Source organism: Myotis myotis, unplaced genomic scaffold (assembly GCF_014108235.1).
Source record: "Myotis myotis isolate mMyoMyo1 unplaced genomic scaffold, mMyoMyo1.p scaffold_m19_p_11, whole genome shotgun sequence".
NCBI lineage: Eukaryota > Metazoa > Chordata > Mammalia > Chiroptera > Vespertilionidae > Myotis > Myotis myotis.
In genome coordinates, this window is record NW_023416315.1 from 70,579,661 (window position 1) to 70,595,200 (window position 15,540).

Below are 15,540 nucleotides of genomic sequence, written 5' to 3' on the forward strand. Positions count from 1 at the left end.
ACTCTTTCAGCATGACTCGGCAGTTATCTTACTATAAAGCTTTGTTTGTGTAACTTCTGAATCTTTTCTAACGTTCTCCTGACTTTACTGATGTCACAGCCTCCTTTTCTAGATCTTCCTTATATCCCTAACATTAAATATGATATTGCCCCTTGTCTCAATTTTTTACTGGTTGTGTTTCTTTTCTATACATGTTTTCCCCATAGTTGATCTCATTCAGCTCTATAAGTTTTAAAACCATTAATAAGCTAATAAGTTCTAAATTTATATTTTTTGACCTTTATCTCTATATGAGGGAACAGGACCATATATATACGTATCTACTTAAAATGCCTCCTACTTAATGTATCCTAAACTGAAACCTTCATTACTCTCTTTCCAAATTGGTGCCTCACCTGTCTTTCCCCTGGTAACATCCCCCACGATACACCATAATATTGGAGCCCCAAACTCCTGCCCAATAAAGCACCAGGTGACTTCTGGTAACTGTTTGACCTGAGTAACCACAGCTCCAAAGTGTAGGGGGGTAGGTTGGTGAGGCAGAGACTATTCCAAGGTACCACTGACAATCAATGTTGAAGAAAATGTGGTGGGTAAATGGCCCATTCTCTTGACGTTTATATGGGTTATTCTGGGAGACATTCTGTACACTCCTGAGAGGTCCCAGGAGAATCAAGTCTCCAAATTAACACATTCTTAAATTGCTTTGCCTCACTGTCTGCACTCTCTCACATGTGTTTAATGACTTTAATTCACTCTAAAAATACCTGAAAACAAATCTTCTTCTCAGAGTCTACTTTTGGGGGAATCCAAACTAAGTTAGTCATCCTTGATTTCTCTTATACCAATCAGCTGCCCTCAAGCCATCAGCTTTAATCCTGCCTGCAACTCTTCAAAACATACCTGAATCCAACCATGTCTCACCCCTCTACTGTTTCTCTGATAAACTATGAAATCTTTATTCTTTATGGTTGGAGTACATGAACTCTATTCCTTGTAGTAGACTATCTCTAGCCTCTGAACAATATCCTTTCCTAAACTAGTTCCCACAGAGTCTCTATTCTGTACAACAGCACAACTGAGCATTACAAAGTATACTTGAATGGCATCCCCTCTCTATATGTGATTTACTATCATACATAAAGTCTTTTTCAGAGACCATCATGCTTTGTTTCTTACCTATATGTCTGACCTTATAACAAAAAAGTCTTTCCTTTTCTTACTGTGTCCTAGCCTTTTTGTTTTTTCTCCTAGTCTTGATTTTTATAAACTTGTCCCTGCTAAGGACTTTCATTTAGTTGTAATGTGGAGTTGAATTTACTTTAGGTAGACAGAAAATATATATTTCATTTGGGGGCTAAAATTTAATTAAACCTTGGGGAAAATGTAAGAATGGAAATTCCGGTCATTTAAAATGAAGATGATATGTGTTCAATATGATAAATATATGAACTGAGTTGAGTTTAATGTGAAATCATTTATTGGAAGAGAGTAGTACACAGATCAATAGTTGCCCTGGGAAAGAAACATATTCTATTAAAAAACATATAAGTCTTTGGTGGTATTTTTAGTGCAGAAACCTTTTAGTCACCTAGATTACATTTGATTTAATCTTTGTTCTGCAGATCTAAAGCATACATTGTGTAACTCTCATTTACATTCATCTTGTGAATGATTGATAACTATTAGAAGCTCAAATGTTCACATACATAATTTAAACTGATGAGTGTTAAATATTGTGTAAAGTAAATGAATAAGAACAAAAATCAATATATCAATACTAACTTTTGTGCAAAGACCTCTTAAATTAATGTTGATATAACTTTTTAAGAATAGCTGTTATCTTTTAGAAAGCCAGACATTTTGCCTTGCAGCCTATAAGTATTGACAAGGAATTGTAGGAAATAGGCTAATATTATTTAACTACAATTTAAAAAAATTATGAATCTACAGTCTAAAAATCCATTATTATTTTGCATAGAATATAGAAGAATAAGGTAACAAAGATTGATGATTTCAGTGTATGTTTTCTTTGGGTAATATTAATTTTTTCTGGATACATTAGTTTTCTATTGCTGCTAAAACAATGTAACATAAGCCCAGGAGCTAAAAACAATACCAATTTTACTAGTATTAGCTCACAGTCTATGGGTCAGGAAATGTAGCACTGAGCATGGGTCTATCAGGGGTTTATGCTCAGGGCAGAAATCAAGGTGCTGTGGGCACCATCTCACCTGGAGCTAGGTCTTCTAAGCTTATTCAGGTTTTTGGCAGAATTCAAGTCCTTGATTCAGTTTCTCCATGAACCAAGAGATTGTCCTCTTTATCTTCAAGGGTAGGAGAAAGTTCTTTACATTGTGGAATCCATCTCATGCTTGAATCTCTGATTTCTGGTGTCTCTGACCTCTAGTCTCAGACTTGAAGAGTTCATGTAATTAGGTCAGGCCCACTTGGATAATGTCCCTTTCTTAAAGTCCATTGTGACATTTAATGTATCCATGTCATGTGAATAAAATCCATCAAATTCATAGTATCTCAGATCAGGGCAGGTATACCACGGGAAGTTGATCTTGGGAGGCCAGCTTTATCATTCTGCCTGATTTCTGACTAATGCAACCTGCTCAAAACACTTGAATTTTCTTCTACCATTAAAAAGATGATAGTACAATTACTGTCAAGTTAAATGTTTATTAAAATATTTACTAGAAAATATATATAATTTTTATTAATACCTCTGTCTTAGGAGAACTTTTGAGATATTTGTTTTATAAGTAAATGGAAAGAGGTAAGATGGACTTTATAAATCAAATGTGCCTCTTTAATATAAGTATGTAGCCAATAAGTTTACTTTTTATGAAAAACATTCACAATAATTTCTTTTGCACCTGTACACTTGCTATCACACATGACATTCTCTCTTTGTTGCTTAATAATTCAGAGTACAATTACAATATACATTTGCATGTTGCGAAGATTATGTGCCATTTTTTTCTTGACATTCTAAAATTAGGTAACTTTAATGTTTTATTTATTTTTCATTTATCTTTATTGTTGAAAGTATTACAGATGTCCCCTTTGTTTTTGTTTTAATTTTTTTCCCATTGACACCCTCCATCCTGCACCCACCCCTCCCAGGCCTTCACCACAGTCTGTGCCCCTGGGCTAGGCATATATGCATATAAGTTTCCCAGTTAATCACCCCCCACCCACACCCTACTCCTACCTACCATCTGAAATTCATCAGTATGTTCCATGTTTCTATATCTCTCGATGTATTTTGTTTATCATTTTACTTGTTCATTATATTCCACATATGATTAAGATCATGTGATACTTATATTTCTCTGGCTTATTTCGCTTAGCACAATACTCTCCAGGTCCAACCGTGCTGTTGCAAATGGTAAGAGTTCATTCTTTTTTACTGTCATGTAGTATTCCATTGTGTAAATGTGCCACAGATTTCTTATCCACCCATCCACTGATGGGCACTTGGGTTCTTTCCAAAGTGGAAAAGGGAGTGCATATATTATTTCTGATTGGTGTTTCTGGTTTCTTAGGATTTATTCTTAAAAGTGGGATTATTGGGTCAAATTGAAGTTGACTTTTTAATTTTTTAAGGAAACGCCATACTACTTTCCACAGTGGCTGCACCAATCTGGGTTCCCACACACAGTGTGCTGGTGTTCCTTTTCTTCACATCCCCACCAACATTTGTCATTTGTTGATTTGTTGATGATAGCCATTCTGACAGGTTTGAGGTGATACCTCATTCTTGTTTGAAGTTGCATATCTCAGAAGCTTAGTGACATTGAGAATCTCTTGACCTTCTGTATGTACACTTTGGAGAAGTGTCTATATAGGATCTTGGCCCAATTTTTAATTGGATTATTTGTATTCTTGTTAAGTTCTATGAGTTCCTTATATATTTTGGAAGTTAACCCCTTATTGGATGGATCATTGGGAAATATGTTCTCCCATGTAGTGGGCTATCTTTACTTATGTTGGTTTCTGTTGTTGTGCAACTTTTTATTTTGATGTAGTCCCATTTGGTTATTTTCTCTTTTGTTCCCTTTGCCTTAGGAGATGTATTGGTAAACATACTGCTACGAGAGATATCTGAGATTTTTCTGTCTGTCATTTCTTCTAAGATTTTTATGGTTTTATGACTTATATTTATGTCTTTTATCCATTTTGAGTTCATTCTTGTGTATGGTGTAAGTTGGTGGTCTAGTTCATTTTTTTGCATGTACCTGTCCAATTTTCCCAACTTCATTTTTTGAAGAGACTATCTTTGCCCCTTTGTCAAATATTAATTAAGTTTCTGATCACTATGGCTAGTACTTCCAGTACTATGTGGTGAAAGTGGACATCCCTGTCTTGTTCCTGTTCTTAGGGAAAAATGCTTTTAGTTTTTGAGTATGATGTTGTTGTTTTTTTATATCATTTTTTTTGTTTTTCTATGTCATTTAATTTTGCTCTAATTTTTATTATTTCCTTCCTTCTACTTATTCTGGGCTTTTGTTGTTGTTCTCTTTAAAATTCTTTAAGTTTCAGTGTTATATAGTTTATTAAAAGTTTTTATTGTTTTTTGAGGGAGGCCTGTAAAATTAGGACCTTCCCTCTCAGGACTGCTTTCACGGTGTCCCATAGATTTTGTGTTGTTGTGTGTTCATTTTCACTTGTTTCCAGGATGTATTTTATATTCGCCTTGAGCACTTTGGTTACCCATTCACTGTTTAATAACATGCTATTTAGCCTCCATGTGTTTGAGAGTTTTTATTGTAGTTGATTTCTAATTTCATGCCATTGTAATCTGAAAAGATGCTTGATATGATTTCAATCTTCTTGAACTTGTAGAGACTTAGTTTGTGTCCTAACATGTGGTCTATCTTTGAAAATGCCCATGTGTACTTGGGAAGAATGTATATACTGCAGTTCTCCAGGTGGAATATTCTGAAAATATCAATTCCATCTGATCTTGTTTGTCATTTAGGATCACTGTTTCAGTGACTGTGTTTGTTTGTTTGTTGTTGTTGTTTTTTGTTTAGAAGATCTATCCAGTGATGTCAGTGGGATGTTGATGATTGTACTGCTGTCAACCTCTCCCTTAAAATCATCAAGATTTTTTTTTTTAATATGTTTGGATGCTCCTGCATTGGATGCATATTTGTTTACCAGAGTTATATCTTCCTGTTGTATTGATCCCTTTAATATTATGAAGTGGCCTTCATTATCTCTTATTATGGCCTTTACTTTGAAGCCTATTTTGATAAATATGAGTACTGCTACCCCAGCTTTTTTTTTTCCCCATTTCCTTTTGCCTGGTAATTTTTCCCCCCATCTCTTCACTTTTATTCTGTGTGAGTCCTTTGTTCTGAGGTGGGTCTCTTGTAGGCAGGATATGCATGGGTCATATTTTCTTATCTATTCAGCTACCCTATATCTTTTGAATGGAGCATTTAAGTCATTTACATTTAAGTAATATTTTAGAATGCTCTTCCTACTAGTCTTCAGGTATTTTCTGTCCTTCCTCAATATGTCTCCTCCTCAGCTGGACTTCAGGTGGTAATTCCCAGTGAATGTTCTCCAATTTAGTTGGATTTCTAGTCTGGCCCTGAGAGGAGGTGCATGAAAGGTCTGCATATTCAGCTGCCATTTATTCTCCACAATAACTGTAATTTGTATATACATACCATATGCTTAGTATTATAATCTGACTAGAATACTCTTTCTCTAATCATTCCCTTTGTCTAGTTAATTAGCACACATTTATTTCCATATTATGCTCAGAGTCATCTTCAGAATTATTTGAGCGGAAGATTCAAATGACCATAAATTATTTGCAGCTCCTCTCATTACAGGTTGATTACTATTTCCCTGTTCATTGGCTGTGGGATTTGCTTTGACCTATATAATTCACAGACATAAATTCTGTGTGGTTTCTGAGGACGGGGTCAAGAAGCAATTGGTCTTCTGATTTCATTTTTTTTCTTTCTGCTCTGAGATTATCACTTAAAAATAGCCTGAGATATGCAATTTAGGAGAAAAAAATGGTAGGTTTTGGTACAGATTGTCTGAAAATGATTTGCAGTCAGCGGCGTTTTAGGTATGATTGAAAAATTACACTCAGTGTATTTCCAAGTAAAAGGCATGTTAGCGTTGCTTTCTTAACTACCTTTCAATTAATTATTTGTGTTTTTTTAAATTAATTAAATTTGTGGTTTTTAATTAATTAAAAAGTAAAAAAATCTGTTAGTCAATTTAACAAGAAACATAAAATGCTGGAAGCTGTTCCATCCTTGCTACTTGACACAGTCTCTGCAGGGAAGAAACATCTGCACAGCATATGTTCCAAGGGACCTGGCATATATGACATACTGTTCTTAATATGTTTGCTCCCTTTCTTAGTGCCATGTGTTCTAACCAGGGCCACCTCCTTGAGAAAGGTTGTTTCCTCAGGTGGGAATGTTTCCCTGGAGTTAGGGATTAACAGGACTAGGGAAAGGAATAAATCAGTAAAACCCCTTAGTGTTACAGAAATATTGTGTACTACTTATGAGGAACTTAGACTAAGACTGTTAGCAATAAATTTAGGACTTGCTAGGCCCACATCCCCAGGGGTCTACCCACCAGAGAAAGTACCAAAGCCTATACCTTAAAAACCCACTGACACAGCGTAGTCCCAAGGAAGACCACCAGCAAGGCTAAAAGGACAAATATCAAACAGTTAAAGAAATACCACTGCAAACAATGCAGGCAGGCTCCTTATCTAAAGATCTTATGAGAGCAATGCGAACAGAAAGACTTAAACTAAGTGCCAGGCAGGTAGTTAATCACCAAAACTACGAACAATAACGCTTAAGCTACATAACCTTTACTTATGCCATAGAATAGGAAAATCTCCTTCACTTATTTCCTTATAGCTTAACAGTAGAGCAGTAGAATAGTGACTATGGAATAGAAATAACAAACTAGCCCTTATAATGGAACACAGAGAGTAACCTTTAGAATAGAATGTAGAAACATAGACAATAGATAACATTAAAATCAATAGAGCTAGATAGAGATAAGATTTTTAGCAAAGGTCAGATAAGCAACTATAAACATAAAACAAGGAACTATAAAAGGTCAAAGGAGGACCCAAAACATACCATGATTAGAGGCATGCTTATAGACTCAAATAGTATAAATACAGCTGTAACAGGACAATAAAAAAGAACCTGACTATGCTGATCATCTGAATGCTGCCTACGTGTCTTTCATTCTTCGCCAACGCTGTCCACACCTTTGGGAACCCCTGGACCGCTGGGGCTGGACCCCAGCAATAAAAGATGAAATTATCTGCATTATCCACTGTAGTAATACTGGGACCATTGAAGGTAAAAGTCTGGTCATTTTATTTCCAGTTTTATGATCATTTTTCTTCCCAGTTTTATTTTTCAGTACTCAAGACAGAAATTTATAGATATTTGTACACACTGGTTAATTCTTATAGTATCAAATGAAGCCCACAGTAGTATTGTTGCCAGAATTTTCTAAGCCTTGCATGGGAGAATGAATGGTTTTTATTGTCATTAAATTATATTCTTTGGGTTTAAAAGTCCCATGTCCCTTAAATCAGTCCTGAAAAATATGCAGCTGGGGCTTCAGAAGAGCCAAAAGTAGGGCCAGTGTTCAGAGGTTCCCTCCCATGGTGGAGCTGGCTCCCATGTAGCATCAGGCTAAATTCAGTCCATCCGTCCATTGTGTGGGTCCCACATGGGCAAATACAGGGCAGGGGTCCCAAGAGAGCAAGGGCAGGAGCGAACTCCCTTCATTTAGGAGTTCAAATATCAAATCTTCCTTTGCTTGTAGTGCTCACACCTATTCTGGACAGTGACCTATTCCCAGGTGTGACTGACAGGTAATTACTTTCCCACATCACCCAGACCTTACTGGGCATGCGCCTATTGTCCAGTCCCTTCCCCTAGCAATCTGTGGGAAACAGACTTAGATAATGTTAACTGTGGCTTCCTGGCAAAGCTGTATAAATGGCATGCCTGTATTATTTAGTCTTCCTTTTGCTCCTTTTCCATTCAATAATAATCAGGTTATTAACAGTATCAGTATATCTATCATTTCCATGGGATAGCTGATTCAATTTGATGATTCAGAGCATCCATAGTGAGAGATATGTGGGAAAAGGGTCATCACCATTTCTAAGTCAAATGGAAAAAAAAGTCTTAAAGCACAGTTTTCTGTGTTATATGAATGCCATATTTATTACAGAAATATAGGTTACCAACATTTATTAAATTTAGTGATGTGAAATTTTAATTCTAATTTTAGAATATAAGATATATGAGATAGATATTAAGAACTTCAAATTCACATATTAAGAATCTTGTTAGAAGAATTTAGAAAGCTGTTTAAAAAAATACATTTTGCTTTATATAAGAATTTTGATTTAGCACCTATAAACTAATTTTGACTTCAATAAAACTGGATTTCTGAGACTATGATAATATTTAGATAAAACATCTGAATTAGATAAGTAGAAAAATATAAAAAACAATTTTACAAAACAAATGGAAAAAAATCCCTTGACAAAGAATCATTTTGATGGTCTTTCAAATCCACACTTTTATTGAGTTTTGCAATTTTGTGATAGCAGAGATTTAACACAAGTACTTCAGCAGAGCAATATTGGAGAGAGATGAGTTTGATCATGTAATACCATTCCAGTAGTCAAATTAGCTGGAATGTGCTATGCATGCATGCCAGCTCACAGGAAAATTCACAAAGATTCTTTTTTTTTTTTATCAAGTAGATATTGAATCTGTAAACAATAAAGGTTTCAGGAAGTAAGCTAATTAGCACTATACTATAGTCAAACACCTTAATTCCTTATTATGTAAAAACTAGAGGCCCAGTGCATGAAATTCATGCACGAGTAGGGTCCTTAGTCCTGGCTGGCTGTCAGGGCTGATCTGTGGGGTCACCGATGGGGCAATCGGGGGGCCCCTGCGGGCACCCCCCTTGGCTGACCTGGTGCCTCCCGCTCGCTAGCCCTGCCCTCCCTCCCCCCCGCTGCCACCGCAGGTCACCTCCCTCTGTGGGGCGACCAGTGAGATAATTAGTAGGGGCACTGGCACCCACCTTGGCTGGCCTGGGGCCTGCTGGTGGGGGCAGCCCCTGAATTGAGAGTCTGCCCCCTGGTGGTTAGTGTGCATCATAGTGACCGGTTGTTCCACCGTTCAGTCGATTTGCATATTAGGCTTTTATTATATAGAACTAGAGGCCCGGTGCACAAAAATTTGTGCACTCGTGGGGGAGAGGGGGGTATCTCAGCCCGGCCTGTGCCCTCTCGCAGTCTGGGACCCCTTGGGAGATAACGACCTGCTGGCTTAGGCCTGCTCCCGGGTGGCAGAGGGCAGGCCCAATCCCTAGGTGCAGCCCCTGGTCGGGCTCAGAGCAGGGCCGATTGGGGAGTTGGGGCGCCGCCCCCTGTCATGCACAGAGCAGGGTGGATTGGGAGGTTGCGGCGCCACCCGCTGTCACGCACAGAGCAGGGCCGATCAGGGGGTTGGGGCACTGCCCTCTATCATGCACAGAGCAGGGCCCATGAGAGGGGTTAGGGCTTTGTACCCTGTCACACACAGAGCAGGGCGGATCAGGGGGTTGGGGCACCGCCACTGTCACACTCAGGGTAGGGCCGATGGGGAGGGGTTTGGGGCGCTGCACCCTGTCACACACAGAGCCACAGGGCGATCAGAGGGTTGGGGAGCTCCCCCCTGTCACGCACAGAGCAGGGCCGATCAGGGGGTTGAGGAGCTCCCCACTGTCACGAACAGAGCAGGGTGGATAAGGAGGTTGTGGCCCCGCCCCCTGTCACACACAGAGCCGCAGGGCAATCACGGGGTTAGGGAGCCCCCCCCATCACACACAGAGTAGGGTCCATCAGGGGGGTTGGTCGCTGCCCCCTGTCACGCTGATCCTGGTGCCGGGAGGCATATTACCCTTTTACTATATAAGATAAAAGCCTGGTGCATGGGTGGGGGGCCAGCTGGTTTGCCCTGAAGGGTGTCCTGGATCAGGGTGGGGGTCCCGCTTGGGTGCCTGGCCAGCCTGGGTGAGGGGATGATGGTTGTTTGCATCTGGTCACACTCCCTTCAGGGTGGGGTTCCCGCTTGGGTGCCTGGCCAGCCTGGGTGAGGGGCTGAGGGTCGTTTTCAGGCTGGCGGGTGACTGAAGCTCCCAACCTGTCCTTTTTTCCTTTTTTTTTATTCTGGGCCAGCTTTAGCTCTGAGGCTCCAGCTCTTAGGCCTCCGCTGCTGAAAGCAGGTTTCTGGCCTTTGTTTACCTTCTGTATTTGAAACAATGTTGTGGTCCTGCTGGCTGAAGCCCAGGCTTTTGTTTAGCTTCTATATTTGTTACAATGTTTCTTAGAGTGCAGCTGAGAGGCCAGCAAGGCAGGCGGGGAAGCTTGGCTTCCTCCGTCACTGAAGCAAGCAAGCCTCCCTGTTTGTGTCAGCTGCCTGGCTGCCAGCCGCCATCTTGGTTGGCAGTTAATTTGCATATCTCACTGATTAGCCAATGGGAAGGGTAGCGGCCGTATGGCTAATTACCATGTTTCTCTTTTATTAGATAGGATGAGCTCTACTCTAGGAAAAACACATTCATAGGTTTGCTTAGAATATGTAAATTTATACAAATATACACAACCATAGGCATTTTTATAAGGACCTTTTTATTGAGAATCTCCACATTACCTATTTGTGAGTGTTTGACAGTAAAGGTAAGTACAGCTTGACCATCATTGTTTAACCTAGACATATGGGTAGTGCAGGTACATTATGATATTTACCAAAATACTTATAACCAGAAATATATGCCACAGTATAATAGATAGTGTATCTTGAGAGAGAAATATATATATATGTCTAAGAACCATCACAACGAAATGGATGATTGAACAGACTGCATGGGGCTACTAGGTTGGCAGGGGGCTCAGTGAGGGGTGACCAAACGACTGACCAGCATGCTGCGTGGGGTGACCAGGTCAGCAGGGGTGTCAGTAAGGGGCAACCAGGCCGGTGGTGGGGGCAGTTAGGGGTGACCAGGACGGTGGGAGCGGGCAGTTGGGGGCAACTAGGCTGGCAGGTGGGCCAGTTGGGAGTGACAATGCCAGCAGCGGGGCAGTTAGGGGCAATCAGGCAGGTAGGCAGGTAAGCAGTTAGGAGCCAGTGTTCCCAGATTGTGAGAGGGATGTCTGACTGCTGGTTTAGGCCCTGGAGATCCTGGGGATTGGGCCTAAACTGGCAGTCAGACATCCCCCAAGGTGTCCCAGATTAGAGAGTGTGCATTCTGGGCTGAGGGGACCCCCCCCCCCCCCCACGCATGAATTTCATGCACCGGGCCTCTAGTTCATTAAGGTAAACCTCAAATACTGATTAAGGCCTTTACAAAAAAGAGAAACTCAAGTAAAGCAATGACTCATTTGACCTGGAACTCAAAAACAATTCAGAAAGTAATGCAGCACAATTAATTGAATAATCATTCTGGGTGCTCTGAAGATTCTGACCAAACTAACTGTCACATTAATGTAAATTAGCTCTTCTCGGTATATTTTATGCCCATTCTTCCATTTCCAACTATCTCTTAATGTTCTCATATTTAAATTCTCATATTTGAGAAGAGATTTTAGGCAGCGCAATCACAATGATAGAATATGGTATAGGTTAGCTTTTCATAGGTCAGGTTCTGCCCCCTTCTATTTTGCATATCTATTTTGTTCATCTTTGATAAACCCCAGTTTCTTAACATAATCCTCTATCATCAGCTGTCACTACTTATGAGCTTCTAAGTAAAGTAATTTTCCCACTCAGTCATGATTTTTTTATTGTTTCAGTAAATGACATGTCTTCTGGAATTTCCCAAATAACTTAGTCATCTTGTAGGTGTTTGGGTCTTAAAAATATATTTATTCTAATATGTGTTTGATTTATTTCTAAAAATTCTGCCAAGGAAGTTTTGACATTTACACTTCATACATTATGGGCCATTACTTTTGCCAGCCTCTTAAGTGCTATTCCAGCACTGTGTTAGCATAGGCTCCAGGAGTGTCAAACACTAAGATAGGGATTGTCCTCATATCAACAAACTCTCCGTTACTGAGATTTCTTTATCACTCCCCTTGGTTTAGGACTTTCAACATCACTCCTAGTCATACTTCACATGATCTTATGTGGTTCCTTTCATGAACGAGTCATTTCCTAACCTAATGGAGAATGCATTCCCCTTATTGAACCATGCAAGACCCTTTGCCATTGGCAAGTTACCAAGATAGAACTGAGAGAAAGTCTTACTTTGTAAGGCATTTATAGAGACCTCATTAAGAAGGAGCCTGACATATTTTGCCATTATAGATGGGAATTAGGGGTTTGGCATTAATAAGGTTATCTATCTATATCCTTTTCCAAAGTCCAACTTCTTTCATGTGAGGGCCCCTCCCCAGAAATTTGCTGAAGCTGTGAATATATACTTTTCTAAAATTATGATACTCTTATAATCAGGTTGATCTCCTCGTCTTCAGTATAGTCCGCTCTCCAGCTATAGAAGATGAGGGTTTCTATAAAAAGTACCTTAGGTACTTTCTTTATCCAGTAAATTGGTAATTTTCTGGCCTATAACTCTAGGTCTCTGTCTTCAATAGATATACTTCCCAGAAAAAAAAAAATAAAAGCAATTTTTGGTCCTTTCAATTATTATTTTCACATCTCTGAAATTTACAGATATTACATAATCTGGTTTTTTAAACTTTTTTATGGTTTCTGTCATTAGTTCCAAAGAAAATTGAGAGCTATAATGTTGCCCACAAATAAACACCCTCATAGCCTCCATCCTCTGTTGCTAGGATAAACTGCTCCTATGTACACCATTTCCATTTTATCAGTGTATGCTGCTGAGATATCCCATCCTAATTAGTATTTCTCTCTGATATTAATCATGACATAATAGCTTTTTAACTTTCAGGATTTTGTGATAGCTCAATGCTTGGAGTTGTTTTCTCCCAAAGCCCAGTAACAGGCAGGTTATGTTACTTTGGAAGACATATATTTAGCTGATATGTCAGATAACTTGCAACAGAGGTAGGGAACACTACTCAATATCTAAAATGAGCAAATAAAAATGTTGATTTATGTGCTTTTCAAGAAAGGAAGAACACTTATGAGGCAGGGATTCTCAGATTCTACAAAAATCATAGAAGTTGATAAATTTCCCAATTAATTCTGGAAGGAGCAAGAATGCATTCTATTTACTCCTCTACTCAATGTTTACTGCAGTACTATATTAAAACAGGAATTTTTTTAAAGCATAATATTTATAAAGGGAGAAAAAAAATCCTGTCATTATTTACAGGTGACAATTTGCACATAGAAAATTCAGGCAATAATCTACAGACAAACTGTTTGAATATACCTTGAAAATGCATTTGACCTCCCAGACCCTGTATGTGGGTGTACGTGTGTGTATGTGTATGTGTGTGTGTGTGTTTGTATATCACAACTAAATAATTCCTAAGTCATATAAAAATCATAACAGAAACAAAGTAATACTCAGAAGTAAATTGCAAAGAAAATTCAGCATATCATTCCTGGATTATAAGTAAAATAATACTAAGATTTTAACAAAACAAAAGAAATAAAGAAATCAAATTGTCATTGTTTAAGAGTGATTATTTGCTTATACAGAATTCTGAAAATTGCTAGAATTACAAAGAAAGCTTAGCAAGGTGTCTACATATAAGAGCAAAATATATAAATCATTTGTATTTCTATACATCAAAATTTAGAATAATTAAAAAAGTCATTATTCACCCTAAAACTAAAATTAAAAGGCATAGAAAAACAAATTTAGCAAGAGATGTACAAAAATTTATTAAGGAAAATGGAAATCATAGTAAACAAATAAAGGAAATTTGACCAAATAAAATGATATATTGCATTCATGGATGTGAAAGCTCAATGAAGACAAATCTGCATAAAGTAATTTGAAAACTCAGAGTATTTCCTATATAATTTCCCAAAAGGATAATAATGGTACTTTGAATAACGACAATCTTTACTTTATAGTGAGAGTAATTATCCAAGAGAAAAAAAAAAATGGAGAGGAAAAAAAACTAAGGCGTATTACTTAGATTGCATCAAGATTAATTATAATATGATAGTAATTAACAGATGGATTTTACCGTCTATCATCTTCCTGCTTAAATTAATGTCTATCATGCCAATCGTTTCTTTTCAATATCCTGAAGGTGTATTATCCTGTTAATTTTTCATTAAAAAGCGCTGAGAGCCTGCAGCCCTTCTTTCGCCATGCTTGTACTAATATACTGAATATTTGGGGAGAATGTTTTTCACTGAGGATTACTTATTTAAGTAATGGTCATCAAACTTAACAAGACTCTAAATATGGTAATCCTACTATTTTAAACAATCACTAAGTTCTGTTGATTTACAAATACCACTGAAAATTTCATATTTTTTAAACATTTAACCTGCAACCACATCCTTATCTCTTCAACATTTTAAAAAATGGTCCGTAGTGTTCTATCAAAATATCTGCACCTTTCTTCTTTCAGCCCTGTTACAATTGTGCAAAACATTTCTTCAAATTTCATGACAATGCACCTCCATTTTTGCACTATACTCTTCTTTAGCCTCATTAGGATTGTTTTGATTTATATTCCCTTCTCCTGCTACCATATCTCCAATTTTTCTCTTTCTATTAGGTTATTCTAAGAAGCATGTACATGTACTTTCCCAGATTTAAAACTAACAAGACAAATAATAATAAACACATTTTTCAATCCCACACTAGCTTTAGGCACTTCTTAATATCTATCCTTTCCTTTAAAACCAAACTTCTGAAATAAATTTTCTATACTTACTATTCCAATAACTCCAGTGCCAACTTTTCAATGCACTGGAATCTGAACTCTGCTTTACCAGTCCAGAAAAGTTTTAATTCCTGAAACTTTCCATGCCACTAAATTCAAGGAACTTACTTTCTGACTTTCAACTTTTTAATTTCTAATGAAAATTTTATTACTTTATTTATTGATCACCTTCTGTTTATCAGGCAATGTATTTGGTTATTGGAATATAATGGTAATCAAATACATATATTATTGTTGCCCCAATGAAGCTCACAGTATGGAAGCAAAGAAATATATTTATCAAATAATCACAATTATTAAGTGCACCACAGGGAATTTAGCACATTATAAAATAAGGGTAAGTAAAAGTTTATGATCTGATATATGACACAGAATATTATATGACAATGAGCAAAGGTAAGAGTGTTCCAGGCAGAAGAAAAAAAAAACTCTACAATGATCAGGAAGTCTGAAGGAGCGTGATGAATATGTGTAACCAAAAGAAAACTAGTGTGGCTGTGGAAACAAGTGTGAGAGGGCATCTGTGAAGCATCGACTAGAATTAATGGAACAAATGCCATAGTCAAATAGAGTGAAAGAACACATTCTGATTTAAGGCT